Source organism: Solanum verrucosum, unplaced genomic scaffold (genome assembly GCF_900185275.1).
Source record: "Solanum verrucosum unplaced genomic scaffold, falcon-dt-bn FXZP01000254.1, whole genome shotgun sequence".
NCBI classification, from domain to species: domain Eukaryota; kingdom Viridiplantae; phylum Streptophyta; class Magnoliopsida; order Solanales; family Solanaceae; genus Solanum; species Solanum verrucosum.
In genome coordinates, this window is record NW_026019983.1 from 98,917 (window position 1) to 117,273 (window position 18,357).

The 18,357-nt window shown below is 34.9% G+C and overlaps 2 pseudogenes; both read right to left on the reverse strand.

Annotated features, from left to right (window-relative positions):
- Nucleotides 1-8,192: 8,192 nt before the first annotated feature.
- On the reverse strand, nucleotides 8,193-9,859 carry LOC125817936 (F-box/FBD/LRR-repeat protein At1g13570-like; annotated as a pseudogene).
- A 1,442-nt stretch (nucleotides 9,860-11,301) lies between these two features.
- LOC125817845 (F-box/FBD/LRR-repeat protein At1g13570-like) lies at nucleotides 11,302-17,700 on the reverse strand (annotated as a pseudogene).
- Between the last annotated feature and the right edge of the window lie 657 nt (nucleotides 17,701-18,357).

The window sequence follows — 18,357 nt, forward strand, 5'->3', positions numbered from 1 at the left end:
TTTACTCTATTCTATAAGACAAGAGAGATATTTTAAGGAAGTTAATCATAAGGTAGTGTGCCTCTATGTTTGTTTTTGCTACTTTATTTTGTCTTTTAAAACAAATATAAAATTTATATATCGAAATTATAATAAGGGGATGACTAAATACAAAAGAGTTTCTTCTTATGAGTTGACTATACACTATAAACATTTATCATTTTACTTTTTTTTATGCAACTCAAACACAATTTTAAAAGAAATTATGTGATTTTTAATAATTCATATTCATCGTTATGGAGTACATGTGCAACGCACGTGCCCAAAGTAGGAAGCTTTAAAATGCTACACTAAATCATAATATTATAAATCATTTAACTAATCATTAAATAAGAAAACATGTATCATATGACAAGTGGTGTAACATCGTGTAATTTGAAATAACTATGAAGAAGCTGGAAAATGGAAATAGTCATTTTTGGAAAGAATTCAAAATCTGGAAATTTGGTCAAGTATTGGAAAAAGTGAGTTTTTGGTCAACTTTGAACAGTCATAACTCCTAGCTCAGGATGATTTAGGTGTATTTCCAGTTATTTTTGCAAAGCTCGTGGAATGGTCTTTCCAACGCTGCTGAGTTTGCTTGATTCCGAGTTCGTATGAGTGAGTTATGGCCTTTGGAAGTTGGGCTGTTGGCATAGGAAAGTTCACCCGAATTTGTAAGGGTATTTTGGTCTTTTCCCTAACCATTTCTTTTGGTTATATTAAGGGTCCAAGCTGATTTTAAATCAGTTTTTCCTTTTAAAAAGTGAGAGTAAGGGTTTGTGAGTGAAGATGAGAAGAAGAGGAGAAAGAGAAGAACAAGCAAGGATTCGTCAAAGATCGTCGTGGTTTTCGTCGGGGGTGATCCCTATTAAGGTATGTGAGATCATAGTGTTGGATTGGTTCATTCACCCACACGCCAAACTCGTTTTAATTTCGAGAAAAGATTGGTTGTGGTTGTTGAAGTTGTTGGTTGTGTTGTTGAAGTTCCTTGTTGTCTTGGTACATGTTTCCGGTTGTAATTCCAAGTTGAATCTATTGTATATTAAGGGATTTGATGATTCTAAGTGTTTGGGGCTGGAACCTTTGAAGTTAAGAAGGTTTAGAGTTGGAAAAACTAAGGAGAAAAGTCGGATTTTCGGGGAAAGAGGTTGGGGCGTCGCGCTAGCCAGCGCGCCCCAAAAGGGATTCTGAACTTCCACCCTTAGGGCGGCGCGCCTAGCAGAGCGCCCAGCAGGCCCCTCTGAAGTCTAAAGGCTGGCGCCCCACGCCTCTTAGAGCGCCAAGGACGCCAATCCTTCCCATTCCCACTTTTCATGCATGTTCCTTGGTAATGTACCTATGTTTTATAGTTGTTTCCAACACTCTAAGGTACACCTAAACATTAAGAACCCATCCATAAACATGAGATCATTACCCTTGAATTCATAATCCAATTCGAGGAAAGTTTGGATCAAAGTCAAGTGAAGTTAGAGTCAAGCTTAGAAGTTAAGAAGTAAGTCAAAGCAAGTCTTTAAAGTTGTTCAAGAGTCTTTATTGAACGTTTTAACTTCGTTTTAAGGCTAGAGTTTCAAGTTAAGTAAAGAGTATAGAGTTTCAAGTTAAGTAAATAGTATAAAGTTGAGTTCATTCTCTCAAAAATTATTAGGGAACTAAGTATTCCCCAAAAAGTTTATAAATGTTTTTACATTTGAGTAAGAAAGGAACTATGTTTTCCAAGAGAGCCTTTGGGCTAAGTTTTGAGCAATTATCTCAAACTAAAGAAAGATGTGTTTAAAACACTTATGAGCCAAAGTATTTTTGGGAGTAGTATTGAGCACCGAATTGGGGACGCGAGTTCATATTAACTCAACTCTCCATAAGAACTATGTAGCCAACATGGGATCTAACGGGTCATTCTTTTTAGATGATCACGTAAGTTAAGCTAGTGGATCCACTAAGTTAAAGTAAGGTCCTATATCATGGCAAGTTATAGGATGGTCCTTGGGCAACGTGAGGTAAAACGTTATATCATCACTAGGGCTCATAGTGGTGGTTGTCGGTTAAAGAATCTCCCACTAAAGTTATATTACTTTTATATAAGTAAAATTGAGTTTGTTATTGCTTTATCCTTAACGAACTAAGTTGTTTACACTGTTTTACAAGCTTTATATATTGCATGTGTCTTATTGCTTTATATATTGAGTTCAGTTATTCATGAGTCGAACAAAGCCAAGGTAAGTGTTCCGTTGTACTCCTTTCAAGCTTAAGTTGTGGTTTAGCTTTCCAACTCGCATACTCGTACATTCAATGTATTGATGCCAGTTGGCCTGCATCTTATGATGATGCAGACGCAGGTACCCAGGATCAGCATCCAGCATGCCGTTGATCCAGCTGAGCACTCCAGAGTCAGTGGTGAGCCTCTTTGCATTCCGGAGGACTCGGTTATTTTGTTCTCTTAGTTTGTTTTATTAGGATGTCGCGGGGTCTGTCCCAACATCCATCTCAGTGTTATAGAGGCTTCATAGACAGACAGTCAGTCAGTTAGTTAGTATTGAGTCTCTCATCTAGGTATATGTATAAATATTCTATTTTGAGACTCGAGTTGCCTTTTGGCCAGTTTTTATCAGTTGGGTTGCTTTATGACCTTTCATTATATTAAGTTATTCTGTTGAGTTAGGTTTCCGCTGAGTTAAGAAAGTCAGGCCAAGGGTTCGCTTGGGCCCGAGTGCTGGTCCCGCCCAGGGTGTAGGCTCGGAGCGTGACAAGTGGAAAGACCTTAAATGAAAAGTTACATTATAATCAATCATAATATCATACTTGTACATTTTTTTCACCATTTTTATAAATATATACTGCCTTAATGACTTGATAAAATGCCCACACCATAAATATTGAAGTAAATTCCACTCAATACCACATATAATACTAATTCAATTGGTTTGCATTTAAACACAATTAGGAGTTTTTTTTTCTTTTGCATTATCTTTTTTAGGTAGAAAAACGTGTAAATTATTATAGGTAGACAAATATATCTCAAATCGAATATAAAAATTGTGTGGAATGTTCTATAAAAAAAACATTTTAAAGAAATATTGTATTCTTTTACATCATAGAGAAACATGTATGCATGTTTAATATAAAGTAACTATTTTATAAATAGTGTCAAAACTACCTTAATTTATATTTTAACTTCATAAATATTAAATCCATTTTGAATGTAAGTGTAACGAGATTAAAATATAAGATTAATATTTATGCTTAGAAATTTGTATTTTTCGATATACTTTAATATCTATTTTTATCATCTAACATATCAATTAAAATTGTATATAAGATTTTGACACCAACTAATAGAAATATACGTGCAACACACGTAACCAATACTAGTATATATATATATATATATATATATAATGCATTAAAATGGCCATTATCATTCATATAAAAAATTTAAAGCAAGAACTTACCTTTCTAACATAGAAAAGTCTATCCTTTATTACAATGAACTTGTCCTTGCATGCGTTTGTTGCATTTTCCTCCTCATGATTGAATTCAATTAGCACTTCTCCATAAGTGTTGAAAAAAACCAATACAATATCATCAAACTTGTTGCATATGTCTTCTTTCTTTGTGGAAAGGGTATCACCAATGATCTAAAATCATTCAAGAAAACAAAATTAGGGAACCAAGAATCAAAATGACAGTTTATACTAACCTAATGTATAAATATACAGATTTACAAAAAGAAAGATTCAGTTTCAAGACTCAATTTTTATCGATCATTCATTCATTTTTCATATTTAATGACTGTTTTTATTGACCTTTCATTCATTTTTCATACTAGTTTCTGATAACGTGCGCTGCACGTTTGTCCCTTACTATTATTATAAATTTTTTTATTTATTTAAAAGTGAGTTATAAGACAGAAAATGTTGAAATTAACAATATTGATTTTACTATTTATTTTTTATTCGTTAAAAAAAATCATAAAATAGAATGGTGCATTTGCTATCAAACAAGAAATATGTGAAACTAATTAAGAGAATATAGTCTCTAAGGGTATAACTATGTCGATGAATTTCTGATTGAAAATTAATAATAATAAATGTATATAATGCTTTTAATGAAATAACAAAGGCACGAGACAAATTTATCAGAAATATAAATCTCAATTACATATTCTGCATACTACAACAAAAAGATCCTAAAATATGTACCAAACAAATGACTTATTTTTCTATAAAGCACCTTAACATCGAAGTTTAACAACAATACGATAAGATTGCCTTGAGAATACAATTACTTGTGAATAAGTCCACGGGTCTACATATGAGTATATTTTATTGTATTTATAAAAATATAGCACTATTTGTGTTAGCTTTTGATGATATGATGTTTCAGTAGTCATGAAAAAATCAACACTCTATTCGAATAGTAAAAATATCTTTTAGTTTTCAAATTTTATTTTTAATAAACAGAAAATAAATTAACAAAATAAGAAAAAAAGACGATCTAATAATAACATTATAAACATGTTTGTGATGAGTCATGTATAATTTGAAGGAAAAAAATTACAAATCCAAACTAAAGAGAAAATGATAAAGATTTGGAATAAAATATCTAAAGACATAGGAAGATTAAAATATGTTCTCTAACTAAAATCTTCATCTTCAATAATTAACTGGAAAATAAAGAATCCCCCAAAAATTAAATAGGAGAAGGAAAGACTCTTATAAGAGAAATGATGAGTTATACAATCTAAAAGCCTATATGTGAAAATATGAGAACAAATATGTTGCATAAAAAAAATTATAGCTACGAAAAATACCATGTGTTATTCTCAAAGGTAAAATCTATTTTACTGTTACCTGTAAATTATATACTTTCATCATATTTATTGTTGAAATTTAGCCTTTTCAAAAATGAAAAACAAGCTAAGGAAAAATAAAGAAAAAAAGGGAAAAAGGAAACAAATAAAGATTAATAAAATAGAGAAAGGGAAAAAAATACCAGTGAATATCCTGACTGAAACTGCGTTATAAAAATCCTCGGATCAATCTATATACCTTGAATTCCAAGAACACTTCAAATTGCAACACAAATTAATCTATAAAGAGGCATATTCTACAATTAAAAAAAAAGGGGGTGGGGGGGGAGTGTTAGAAGAAAACAACAAAGAAATAGTGTTAAAAGTTTCAAAAAAGAACAAATTAATCTTCAATGTCTTGTTTTGCTCTCTTGCAGATACCAAGTAAAATCCCAAAACCTCTGGTAAAGAAAATTTAGTTTTATACTACAAACAAATTAATGACATTTTAAACATATAAAGAAATATCAGGATCAACCTATTATAGATCAACCACATTTATAATCTTTTGTCGTTTTCATGTCATTAAGAGACACAACTTACCTGGTGATATTTAACGAATTACTACATAAAATTCAACTATTGATTTCAAAATAATCGAACACAAACAAAAGAAAATTGAAGGGCAGGGGATGCAGGAGGACTATGAGATTTCTAGGAACACAAAATCAATTCCTCACGTTGTCGCTGTCGAGGAATTGTTGCAGGCACCACACTTCATATGTTCTTCATGATTGTCTTAGAGTCTTCAGTTTCTTGACTAAAATGGTGTTCCTATCTTCCATGCCTTTTGAAATTCCTATGAAGATGAAATGATTTACTTAAAGATGAAACATAGTTTCTTTATTTACCGAAAGAATCTGAATAAAGTCATTATTCACTTGGACGTTTAACAATACTATTACTTCAAAAAGATTTATTACTTTCAATTGGCTTTTCGCTTACCCTATTCATGGTGATTTAAATGTAAGTTTCAGACTGTTGTCTTTTCAATTATCCTAATTATTGTAATTGAAATGTGAATTTATTTTTCAGATAATTAAAATATTATGCTTTTTTTGTTCATATAATGTTATATATATTCAAATAATGTTCAAGTGAAGGCAAATTGATAATTCAACTTTAAGCTAAGGGGCTTCCCACTTATAATATAAATATGATTAAAGACTCACTTTTTATTCATCAATCATTCATATTCAAATTAAAGTCTCATTTTTTATTCATCATTCATACATTTACAAATTAAAGACTCACTTTTTATAACTCATAAAACAACAAAGTTAATAAAAAATCGTACTTGTTGCATATGTCATCTTTCTTTATGGAAAGGGTATCCAAGAAAATAAAATTAGGGGAACCAAGAAATCAAAACGACAAGTTTATATACTAACCTAATGTATAAATATACAGATTTACAAAAAGAAAGATTCAGTTTCAAGACTCAATTTTTATCGATCATTCATTCATTTTTCATATTAAAGACTCTGTTGTTATTGATCTTTCATTCATTTTTCATATTAAAAACTCACTTTTTATTCATCAATCATTCATATTCAAATTAAAGACTCACTTTTTATTCATCATTTATACATTTACAAATTAAAGACTCACTTTTAATAACTCATAAAACAACAAAGTTAATAAAAAATCATACCATTACAAAATTGTTATTGTAGATCTTCATTGCTGCTGATTCTTTCACTTCTTTTTTTGAAAAGATTGGGTAAACTTCTTGTTGAATATTCTCGCCTTTTTTTTTTTTGTGATTATTTTGGTGTGTTGGCATTTGAAACGGAGGGGTATATATAGTACCCGCGCCCCACTGAAAGACACGTAATCGGTAATTTTTCTTTCAATTTCTTTTTATATGATTGGAAAACTAGTGAACTTATAACAAAAGATAAGATATGAATTTTTTTATTAAAGAACAAATGGAAGATGTATTTTATAATATCATTGTTACGATCTTAACCATTTAAAATTACGAGTTTTCATCATTAAAAAACATAGTTCTTTTAAATTACAAGTTTCCACCATTCACATATTTCAGATAGCAAAGTTAGTATTCTTACGCATAGGGGTGTACAAGTCAAACCGAACCGACGAACCAAATCAAACCGAAAAAAAAACTACTTTTTGGTTTGATTTGGTTGGTTTGGCGGTTGAAAAAAAAAACCGACCACTCTTGGTTAGGTTTGATATTAAAAAAAAAAAAGTCAAACCGAATTCAAACCAAACCGACATAATATATATATATATATATATATATATATATATATTATTTATAATTTACTTTGTTAATATATTTTTAGTTAGTTTATAGTTTTCAATGCTTATATATTTCCCTAAAATTCCCCTCAAGTATTTGAATTGGTACAAAATTATCCTCCATCCTTCTATTGGCCCTAAAATACCCCCGACATCCACCTTTCAGCTCAATAATACCGTTATGTCTAACGGATCACACTCATTAGGTGGATGGAGGGTTATATTGTACCGAATCTCATAGTTTAAGGGCATTTTAGGCCCTTTTTGAATTTGAATTTTGAATTTAAAATTATAAAAATGTTAGACATCTACTCTCTAAACTACTCCCTCACTGCCCTTCACTTCCTATCTTTGACATTACCTCTACCTTTGAAAAGAGAGAGACTATTTTTGAAAAATCTTTGACTAAACAAATAGTGAAAAAAGAGACCATAGCAACAAACAAAAACAACTACCAAATAATTAGCTATCAAAGTGAAACAATATGCAAAAATATAAATCTAAAAATAAGGGAAAGAAAACCATAATATTGAACCTGGTGAATGGAATATGAGACACCCTATTACTATCTAACCTTCTACCATAATCCTCGATCTTTGCACCCTCCTATCAAGGATCATGTTCTTAGTGAGTTGAAGTTGCATCACCTAATCACGTCACCTCACCTCACCTCAACAAACCTCAAAAGTTCTCTAATCATTTCACTTTTACTTCTTTTTTCCCCACTAGATTTATTCTTTCACTTGTAACTCAAGCAACTATATACAAATGTATATGAAACAACAACATACATGTACTCTCAAGGTTCGGAGAGGATAATATGTATACAAACCTAACCCCTACCTTTGTGGGATACAAAATATAACGAGCGGCCTTATAAAAGGACACTGTTGAACTTTTTAGTCATTCAGACATCTCTATGATTGAGAAAAGAAACATAACAATGATTATGGTAATTACCAAACAGAAGCCACAAGAAATCATAGTTCTTTGAAAATAAACAACCATAGTGTAGGTTCATATCCAGGTTTCATTTCATGGATCATTCAAGAAAAGGAATGAAATGTAAACCCTTAGCACTGTAATGATTACAAACAAGAAAGCCGAATTTCAACTCTCTCTATCGATCAGGCAAAAAACAAGCAGATACTAAGGAGTCGTGTCTCGATAATATTCATACTCATCAGATACAACCACATTAGCTTTACTTGATGCCCGCTGAATTGTTGTTGCTGCTAGTATCTTGTCTCTTCTTGCATCATAGTTATCACCACTCGATGGATCAATTAGCATTCACACCAGCATCGGAGATTTGGTCAATAGAAGCTTGATAAGCTGCAATTCGAGCTTTAGGCCTTCTACTCCTTTAAGCTGAACTGTCCTAAGGTGATTCAATGTCACATCTGAGAAACTTGCGAGAACTTCATCAACTTCATTAGAGGCCTCAAGCAATATACCTAAGAAAGATAGAGAAGATTGAAGATCTAATGAGTGTGAAATTAATGAAGTCATCACTACATGTGAATAACACATACAGAAGATAAAAGAAAATATAAGCATCACTACTAACCTCCATTTCAATATCTTGTATGAATGGAGAGCTTCGTATCAAGCAAAGAGCAATGGAAAAATCAGCTAATCCACACAGAGTTATGTTAAAACGTTTAAGATAGTTAAGAGGAGAGGAAAGTCTTCTTGGGACTTCAGCTGCACCTGTAACCAAGAACTACAAAGAAAGTGAAAAATCAGGATGACTCAAATTCCAAAAGATGGTACTTCTTATGGAAACGCATTACAGTGAAGGTGTGAAGCAATATTTACCTGGTCACTTCCATTTGCCAAGTAGAGATGCTCAAGAGCAGAAAGTAACTGAAAAAATTTGTCAAAATCACATTTTTCTGATTCCTCAATAGATTTTTGACACGGAAGACAAAGTTTAGAAAGAAGAGGAACACTCCTTAAAGAAATATATTTTATGCAGCCTGTGAAGTCGAAGGATCTCAAATTGGGAGCGTTAATTTGAAGGTGGTCTGAAGTATCTGATTTTCAACACCAACTTCTCTAGCAAGGGGATATAAGAGATTAAACTTTCTAGTAATTTGGAAGAAATAGTCACATCAAAAAGGTTCAGGCTATTTAACATATCAAATCCTTTAAAGGCTGGTGGAGGGCATATTACACAATTTTGGAGAGTCAAATGCCTCAACTGAGAACACGTGAAAAATGAAGGCGGCAATCTGTATCGGTTCCACTCCGAAAATTTAAGAACAAGACCCTGAATGTCATTCCTAGAGAGGAAATATATCAAACTGTAAATCTTAAGATACTTTCTCAGTGCAGAAATGGAGAGGGTAAACTTAGTAAGTGGTCCTGAATGAAGGGTCAAAATCTGGTACATAATTTTTGTAAACTTAATTGAAGGAGATAGTAAGGCACGTGTCTCCTGCCAAAGGTCATCATCAAGTGTCAACTGTGGAAGTCTGCACCATTTCTTCGATAATATGTTTGTCATTACAGCATCTTCCAAAGGCAAACGCATCAGGATGGAATTGATAACATTCTTTGGAAGGTTGCTAAGTCGATCAATAGGTAACCTTTGACGACCACTCTTTCTTCTCTCAGGTGGCATCATACAATGCCAATGGGAATCTGCAGAAAATAAACAAGACCACAAAGGTAAGTAATCTCCAAATTATCTGCATGTAGCACACAGAAAATAATCATCCAACTACTCGTAAAATCAATGAATTGTAGTCTTTAAAGCAAGAATACCTTCCATAAATACTTCATGAATCCAGGGGATTATACAGATCTGTTATTGGAAAGGGAAAAATCAAGAGAGCACATATTAGTGTGGCAGCTGTTCTATAGGATTCAGGCACAATCTTTGTACTATATCAATAATACTTACCATTTCAATAAAATAAAAAATAAGGATATAAATAAGTGAAAAGCTCATTATTTTAAGTGGTAAAAATAAAAATAACTATCACCACCTAATACACATGCAGTTTTGTTTCAGGTTCCTGACTGCCATCACTTCTTTATGTTTATCAATCTATATGATTAACAAAAAACGTGAGCTGATGATTTATCGGAAACAACCTCTCCACCTCCCAAACTAAGGGGGTAAAGTCTGCGTACACACTACCCCTCCACAGACCCCACTTGTGGGATTACATAGGGTGTGTTTCTGCTGTATTTGATTACCAAAAGAGTGATTTGGACCCTATATAAAGAATGCTTAAATTGTTCCAAACAGCCAACCTTATTTCAATTCTTAGAGTGCCACTTCCATTGAATATTATCAAAATTTTCATTTGTACTATTGCCTTGGGTCTGTGTTCTATTCTTCCAAGTCTACTGACATGACCTGCCCGCTAATACAGAACTTCCAAGAGAAGATTGGCATATCCCGCTAATACAGAACTTCCAAGAGAAGACTGGCAAGTCCCACTAATAAAGAAGTGCCTAAACATCTACCCTTCGGGTTGGGTCAGATGGTTTGGCTTGGGACTTCCATAATGGAGGTCACAAGTTCGAAATCCTTTGCTTGCGACAGCAAGGGGGTTTTCTTTTGGGTCGAACTCGTTGGGCATGGCTTGGCTAATGTGGTTTACCTCTCTTGTGCAGTTTGCCGGCTATTGCATAGGAGTGGGGTTTACCCTGTGCACATCCAAAGGATAACAGCAGCAATTTCCCTTGTCAACAACAACAAAAATAAAGAACTGCCTAAACATCAATTCCAACAAGCATATCCTCTGTCATATGAAAGATTACCCCCACCCACCACCCACCACCCCCACCAACCATTACTAACAATAACCCAACATTAGTAGAACTATCAAGTCAGACAACACAGTAAGAACAATCTATCACTATGGATTACAAGTTTTTCACATACTTAAAGCTACCCCATCAATACCAAAAGTATTCCAGAGACAGACCCTGAGTAAAAAACACAATGAAAGCTGAACATTTCCCATCATACCTAATTTTATTGACTCAGCTGGAATCTGAACCTTCAAAGAACACTTTTTTATGTAACTTTTATTGATGTAATGAACACATACAGACACCCAAAAAGGAAACCAACAACTAAAAACAGAATCTTGAAACAGAAGAAGATAGATAGATATATACACTTAGTTTCAGAGACTGTAGGTTCATCCAAAAGGGAAAGAAAATGATAAAAACACAGAGAAATAACCAAAAAGTAACTGAATTTTTTTGTAAAAATCACATTTTTCTGATTCCTCAATAGATTTTTGACGCGGAAGAGAAAGTTTAGAAAGAGGAGGAACACTCCTTAAAGAAATATATTTTATGCAGCCTGTGAAGTCGAAGGATATCAAATTAGGAGCGTTAATTTGAAGGTGGTCTGAAGTATCTGGGATTTTCAACAGCAACTTCTCTAGCAAGGGGCTATAAGAGATTAAACTTTCTAGTAATTTGGAAGAAATAGTCACATCACAAAGGTTCAGGACACAATTTTGGAGAGTCAAATGCCCCAACTGAGAACATGTGAAAAATGAAGGCGGCAATCTGTATCGGTTCCACTACGAAAATTTAAGAACAAGATCCTGAATGTCATTCCTCGAGAGGAAATATATCAAACTGTTAATCTTAAGATACTTTCTCAGTGCAGAAATGGAGAGGGTAAACTTAGTAAGTGGTCATGAATGAAGGGTCAAAATCTGGTAAATAATTTTTGTAAACTTAATAGAAGGGGATAGTAAGGCATGCGTCTCCTCCCAAAGGTCATCATCAAGTGTCAACTGTGGAAGTCTGCACAATTTATACCTCCATTTCTTCGATAAGATGCTAGTCATTACAGCATCTTGCAAAGGCAAACGCATCAGGATGGAATTGATAACATTCTCTGGAAGGTTGCTAAGTCGATCAATAAGTAACCTTTGACAACCATTCTTTTTTCTCTCAGGTGGCATCATACAATGCCAATGGGAATCTGCAGAAAATAAACAAGAACAATGGTAAGTAATATCCAAATTATCTGCACGTAGCACACAGACAATAATCATCCAACTCCTCTTAAAATCAATGAATTGCAGTCTTTAAAGCAAGAATACCTTCCATAAATACTTCATGAATCCAGGGGATTATACAGATTCATTATTGGAAAGGGAAAAATCAAAAGAGCACATACGAGAATCACATAGTCGTTTGCCGCTAATAAGATTCTCAGTGGACATCTATAGCTACACGATAAGGAGAAAAAATTGTCCAGTATTTGGTAATTTTTGCTCTTAAAATCTGCTTAGAAGATGTGAATTGGATTTGACATCAAATACACTACTAGATTTCCAATCACCAAACTAAGAAATTCCCACAATTTGAAGAACCTTTAACTTGCCTGGCAAATATAAACACAGTGGAAACTGAACAATCATGTCATTCAACATCACTAAGAGCTGCAGAATACAGCAACCGCAATTACTAAACTTAAGCACATACCAAGGAAACCAACATCTAAAAATGGGTACAAATAGATGATAGAAACTGCCTAATAGACTTTAATTCACCCGGAAAGGAAAGAAACAATTTAAAACAAAAATAATGATACTGAAACACATTTTAAGCTTAAAAAGACTTAAGATCCTTCATGATTGAATATCTAAAAAGGTGATTTGCCTTTTCTCCTGATTGTTGCCAAATGCCATTATGCGTCCGTAACTGTTCTGCCCGTCCTTCTCAGATGGATACTATTTGTAAGTTCCAATTCTTCTACAAGGTTGTGTGTTTTATGTGGTTGGTGTCCAAAGGAGCATGTCTTATTCACAAGATAATTTGCAAAAGGAGAGGCAAACGGTTCTGCAACAAATGTTATATGTGATGGAAGCATAAAGACTATCAATCACCTATTAGTGTGGCAGCTGTTCTATAGGATTCAGGTACAATCTTTGTACTATATCAATAATAGTTACCATTTCAATAAAATAAAAATAAGGATATAAATAAGTGAAAAGCTCGTCATTTTAAGAGGTAAAAATAAAAATAACTATCACCAATTGACACACACTCTGTCTCAAATTAATAAACATGCATTTTTGTTTCAGGTTCCTGTCTGCATCACTTTTTTATGTTTATCAATCTATATGATTACCAAAAGACGTGAGCCAAGGATTTATCGGAAACAACCTCTCCACCTCCCAAGCTAAGGGGTAAAGTCTGCGTACACACTACCCCTCCACAGACCCCACTTGTGGGATTACACAGGGTGTGTTGTTGTTGTATTTGATTACCAAAAGAGTGATTTGGACCCTATATAAAGAATGTTCAAATTGTTCCGAAGAGACAATCTTATTTCAATTTTTAGAGTGCCACTTTCATTGAATATTATCGAATTTTTCATTTCTTCTATTGCCTTAGGTCTGTGTTCTATTCTTCCAAGTCTACTGACATGACCTGCCCGCTAATACAGAACTTCCAAGAAAAGATTGGCAAATCCCACTGTTATAGAATGTATATAGACTTAAATCTAGTAATATACATAGCTATATTTAGGTAGCAGATTTATAGGAATCACTGCAGATTCATAGGAATCAATCTTAATTTCTTTCCTTAGTTAGCACCTAATGTATTGTATTTATTCACTGCTAAACTACTGCAATAAGACAAGAGATTTTCCATTAATTTACATGGTATCAGAGCCTATTGGCTCGTGTCGTTTTGGCTGTGTTACGGAAGAGTTTGGATTTCTAATCCACTGATTTAGAGTGGTCAGTCTGCGTACTGCCACCACAGAAGGAGGTGGAGTATATTTTCCGGCCAAACCAGTCTTCTCTATCATCTGGGTGTGAAGCCAGTGGCAGTCACACACTGCTCATACAGTTCGCCTATTCATCACACACCAGCACGTGAAGGTGCATGTTCTGGTGTTAAAACACGATTCAAAAAGTCTGTTCTTCACTTCCAGGTTTGTTTCTGTTCTGCGACATTGAATCTGGTCTGTGATTTGTGGTTCCGTGGCTGCTAGCTCCTACTTCAGTTCAGATAATTGGTGTTGTGTGGATAAACTGCTGGTTCAAGATTTCTTTTTTCTGAACTACTTATTTGGGTATTTTATTGTTCACTGCTTGCTGAATCTACTGGTCAAGTAGTCAATTTCTTTATTCTGCGTCGACAATTGGTTTCTTGGTTGATAAAATCATTTGACTCTGTTCATCTGTGTTTGTGGGGTCACAAACTGACGTACATGCTTCTAGTTATACTTGCTGTTGATAAGTTCATATGCTACTAAAATATTTGGAGAAAATGACTGAAATTGTGACTCCTACATCTTCGGATAAAGGAATTTTGGTTTCAGCAGAAGAGTTTGCAAAATTCTCGCAATATCAAAACTTACAAAAGAAATCTGTTCCGGTTACTACCCTTGTTGAGTCAGGAAAAGCATGTCTTATATCCTCTTCGAATAAATGGGTGATCGATTCAGGTGCCACAGATCACATGACAGGTAATCCTAATATATACTCTAGCTTTCGATCACATGGAGCACTCTCTCCTGTGACGGTTGCTGATGGTTTGCTCTGTAAGATTATAGGATCTGGGATTGTAAAACCAACATCCTCTATTACCTTGTCATCTGTATTAGGTCTACCAAAGTTAGCCTTTAATTTGATGTCTGTTAGCAAGCTTACTAGGGACCTAAACTGTTATATCTCGTTCTTTCCTGATCATTGTTTGTTTCGTGATCTGAAGACAAATAAAGTTATTGGAAAAGGACATGTATCTGATAATCTCTACATTCTTGATGAATATTGGGAGCCTCGATTTGCTGCCTTCTCTAGTGTCATGTCTCCATTCGAGGCACATTGTAAATTGGGACATCCTTCTTTGCCTACGTTGAAGAAACTTTGTCCTCAATTTCAGAATATTTCTTCAGTGGATTGTGAGTCATGTCTATTTGCCAAACACCATCGTAGCTCAACAAATCCAAGGGTTAATAAGCGGGTGGAGTCGATGTTTGAGTTAGTTCATTCTGATGTTTGGGGACCATGTCCTGTTGTTTCTAAAACTGGATATAAGTATTTTGTCACATTTGTGGATGATTTCTCTCGAATGACTTGGATTTATTTTATGAAGAGTCGTTCTGAAGTGTTTACTCACTTTTGTGCCTTTTGTGCGGAGGTCAAAACTCAATTCAATACTTTGTTGCGTATTCTGAGGAGTGATAATGCTAAAGAATATATGTCAGAATTGTTCCAATCCTACATGAGACAACACGGTATTCTCCATCAAACTTCATGTGTTGATACACCCTCTCAAAATGGAGTTGCCGAGAGAAAGAATAGGCATCTGCTTGAGACAGCTCGAGCACTTTTGTTCCAAATGAAGGTCCCTAAACAATTTGGGCTGATGCAGTCTCCACAGCTTGTTTCTTGATTAATCGCATGCCATCGACTGTTCTTGTTGGTAATGTGCCTTACAGTGTTCTTTTTCCAAACAAGCCACTATTTCCAGTGGAGCCTAAGGTGTTTGGAAGCACATGTTATGTTCGAGATGTTCGGCCATCTGTTACCAAGTTGGACCCTAAAGCATTGAAGTGTGTTTTCTTGGGTTATTCTCGCCTTCAGAAGGGGTATCGATGCTATTCTACCGAGCTTGGTAAATATTTGGTGTCAAATGATGTGGTATTTTCAGAGACGACACCATTCTTCTATGCACCTCCCAGTTCGACAACTCAGGGGGAGGAAGATGAGTGGTTAGTCTATCAAGTTACTCGTGATGTGACAAAACAATTAGATGATGTCCTTCATTCTCTTAGTTCCCCTATTGAACACAATTTGACTACTGGGCCCACATCTTCTACTCCGGTAAGACCACCAATTGTTCAAGTTTATTCGAGAAGACGAGAGATCGATGATACATGTTCTGCACCAGCTCCTTTGTTATCAAATCTTTCTTCACCCGATCCTTCAGATGATCTTGATCTCCCTATTGCTCTTCGCAAAGGTAAAAGGACTTGTCAATCGACGTATTCCATTGCTAATTTTGTTTCTTATGACCGCTTATCCTCTACGTCAAGGTCCTTGGTTGCTTCTTTAGAATCTATCTCTGTACCCAAAACAATGAAGGAAGCTTTGACTCATCCTGGATGGTATGATGCGATGCTTGAGGAAATACATGCCTTAGAGGAAAATCACACATGGGATTTGGTGGATTTACCTAGTGGGAAGAAACCAGTGGGATGTAAGTGGGTGTTCACAGTTAAAGTAAATCCAGATGGTTCTGTGGCAAGACTTAAGGCCAGGCTTGTGGCTAAAGGGTATGCTCAGACCTATGGGGTGGATTATTCAGACACTTTCTCTCCAGTTGCCAAACTTACTTCCGTCCGCTTGTTCATATCTCTAGCTGCTTCTGAGAATTGGCCTTTACATCAGTTGGATATCAAAAATGCATTCCTTCATGGTGATCTTCAAGAGGAAGTATATATGGAGCAACCACCTGGTTTTGTTGCTCAGGGGGAGTATGGGAGAGTGTGTTATTTGAAAAAGTCTTTGTATGGCTTGAAACAGAGTCCGCGAGCTTGGTTTGGGAAGTTCAGCGAGGTAGTCCTGGAGTTTGGGATGAAGATGAGCAAATGTGATCACTCAGTCTTTTACCGACAATCAGCAGTTGGCACTATCTTACTGGTTGTGTATGTCGATGACATTGTCATCACAGGAAGTGATTATGCGGGGATCTCTTCCCTCAAATCTTTCCTGCATACTAGGTTTCATACGAAAGACTTGGGTCAGTTGAAATACTTTTTGGGTATAGAGGTGAATAGAAACAAGAAGGAAAGATTGGGTCAGATGGTTAGGCTTGGGACTTCCATAATGGAGGTCACAAGTTCGAAATCCTTTGCTTGCCTAATGTGGTTTACCTCTCTTGTGCGGTTTGCAGGCTATCGCATAGGAGTGGGGTTTATCCTGTGCACATCCAAAGGATAACAACAGCAATTTCCCTTGTCAACAACAACAACAAAAACAAAGAACTGCCTAAACATCAATTCCAACAAGCATATCCTCTGTCATATGAAAGATTACCCCCCACCCCCACCAACCATTACTAACAATATGCCAACGTTAGTAGAACTATCAAGTCAGACAACACAGTAAAAACAATCTATCACAATGGATTTCAAGATTTTCATATACTTAAAGCAACCCCATCAATACCAAAAGTATTCCAGAGACGGACCCTGAGTGAAAAACACAATGAAAGCTGAACATTTCCCATCATACCTAATTTTATTGACTCAGCTGGAATCTGAACCTTCAAAGAACACTTTTTTATGTAACTTTTATTGATTTAATGAACTCATAGAGACACCCAAAAAGGAAACCAACAACTAAAGACAGAATCTTGAAACAGAAGAAGATATATAGATGTATACACTTGGTCTCAGAGACTGTAAGTTCATCCAAAAGGGAAAGAAAATGATAAAAACACAGAGAAATAACCAAAAAATAACGGAAGAAAGAATTGAAGCTAACCAAGGAAGAAGATTGTTGATGATGGAATCTGCCTTTTTTCTCTTTGGACTTTTGTCAAACACCTTATGCCCCTACTTCTGAGTTCTGTGAAATGCTTCAGTTCTAGCTGGGGTAAACGAAAACCTCAAAATTAGCTCTTCTTTTTTTAACCTAGGCAATTCAGGCTCATAATTCAGTTCTAGCCACATAAGTGTTTTTAATTATTTTAAAGTGTATTCGTGCAATTCGGACTACCAAATATAAAAGTATATAGCAGGATATCTGTCACCTTCCACAAGCAAAAAGTTATTACACCAACACTAGGATAGATGGGAAAAATCACGTAGCAATTTGGATTACATTAAAGAATTAACCGACAGCAACATTTACCATTTGAAGCCTCGATGGAGGACAAAATGCAGAAAATGAGGTTGAGTTCATTCAAAAATACGAAGAGGAAATACACGGATGCTCCCAGTATGGAGATATAGGAGGTTGGTTATAGATGAAACTTAAGGGATTTATGTGTAAGTCACACACAATGGGCTAAATATACCACCGGTGTCAATTTATGTGCAAATCACATTGACAAGAGAGGTTGCTCGGATGATAAACATCCTCCAACCTCCAACCCCTAAGATTGTGAATTCGAGAGCAAAAGGTGGGAGGGGTTACAAAAATACGACAACTCAATCATACAGAAAATGTAAAAAATCCTTAAACATGTAATGCCAATGTTGTTGC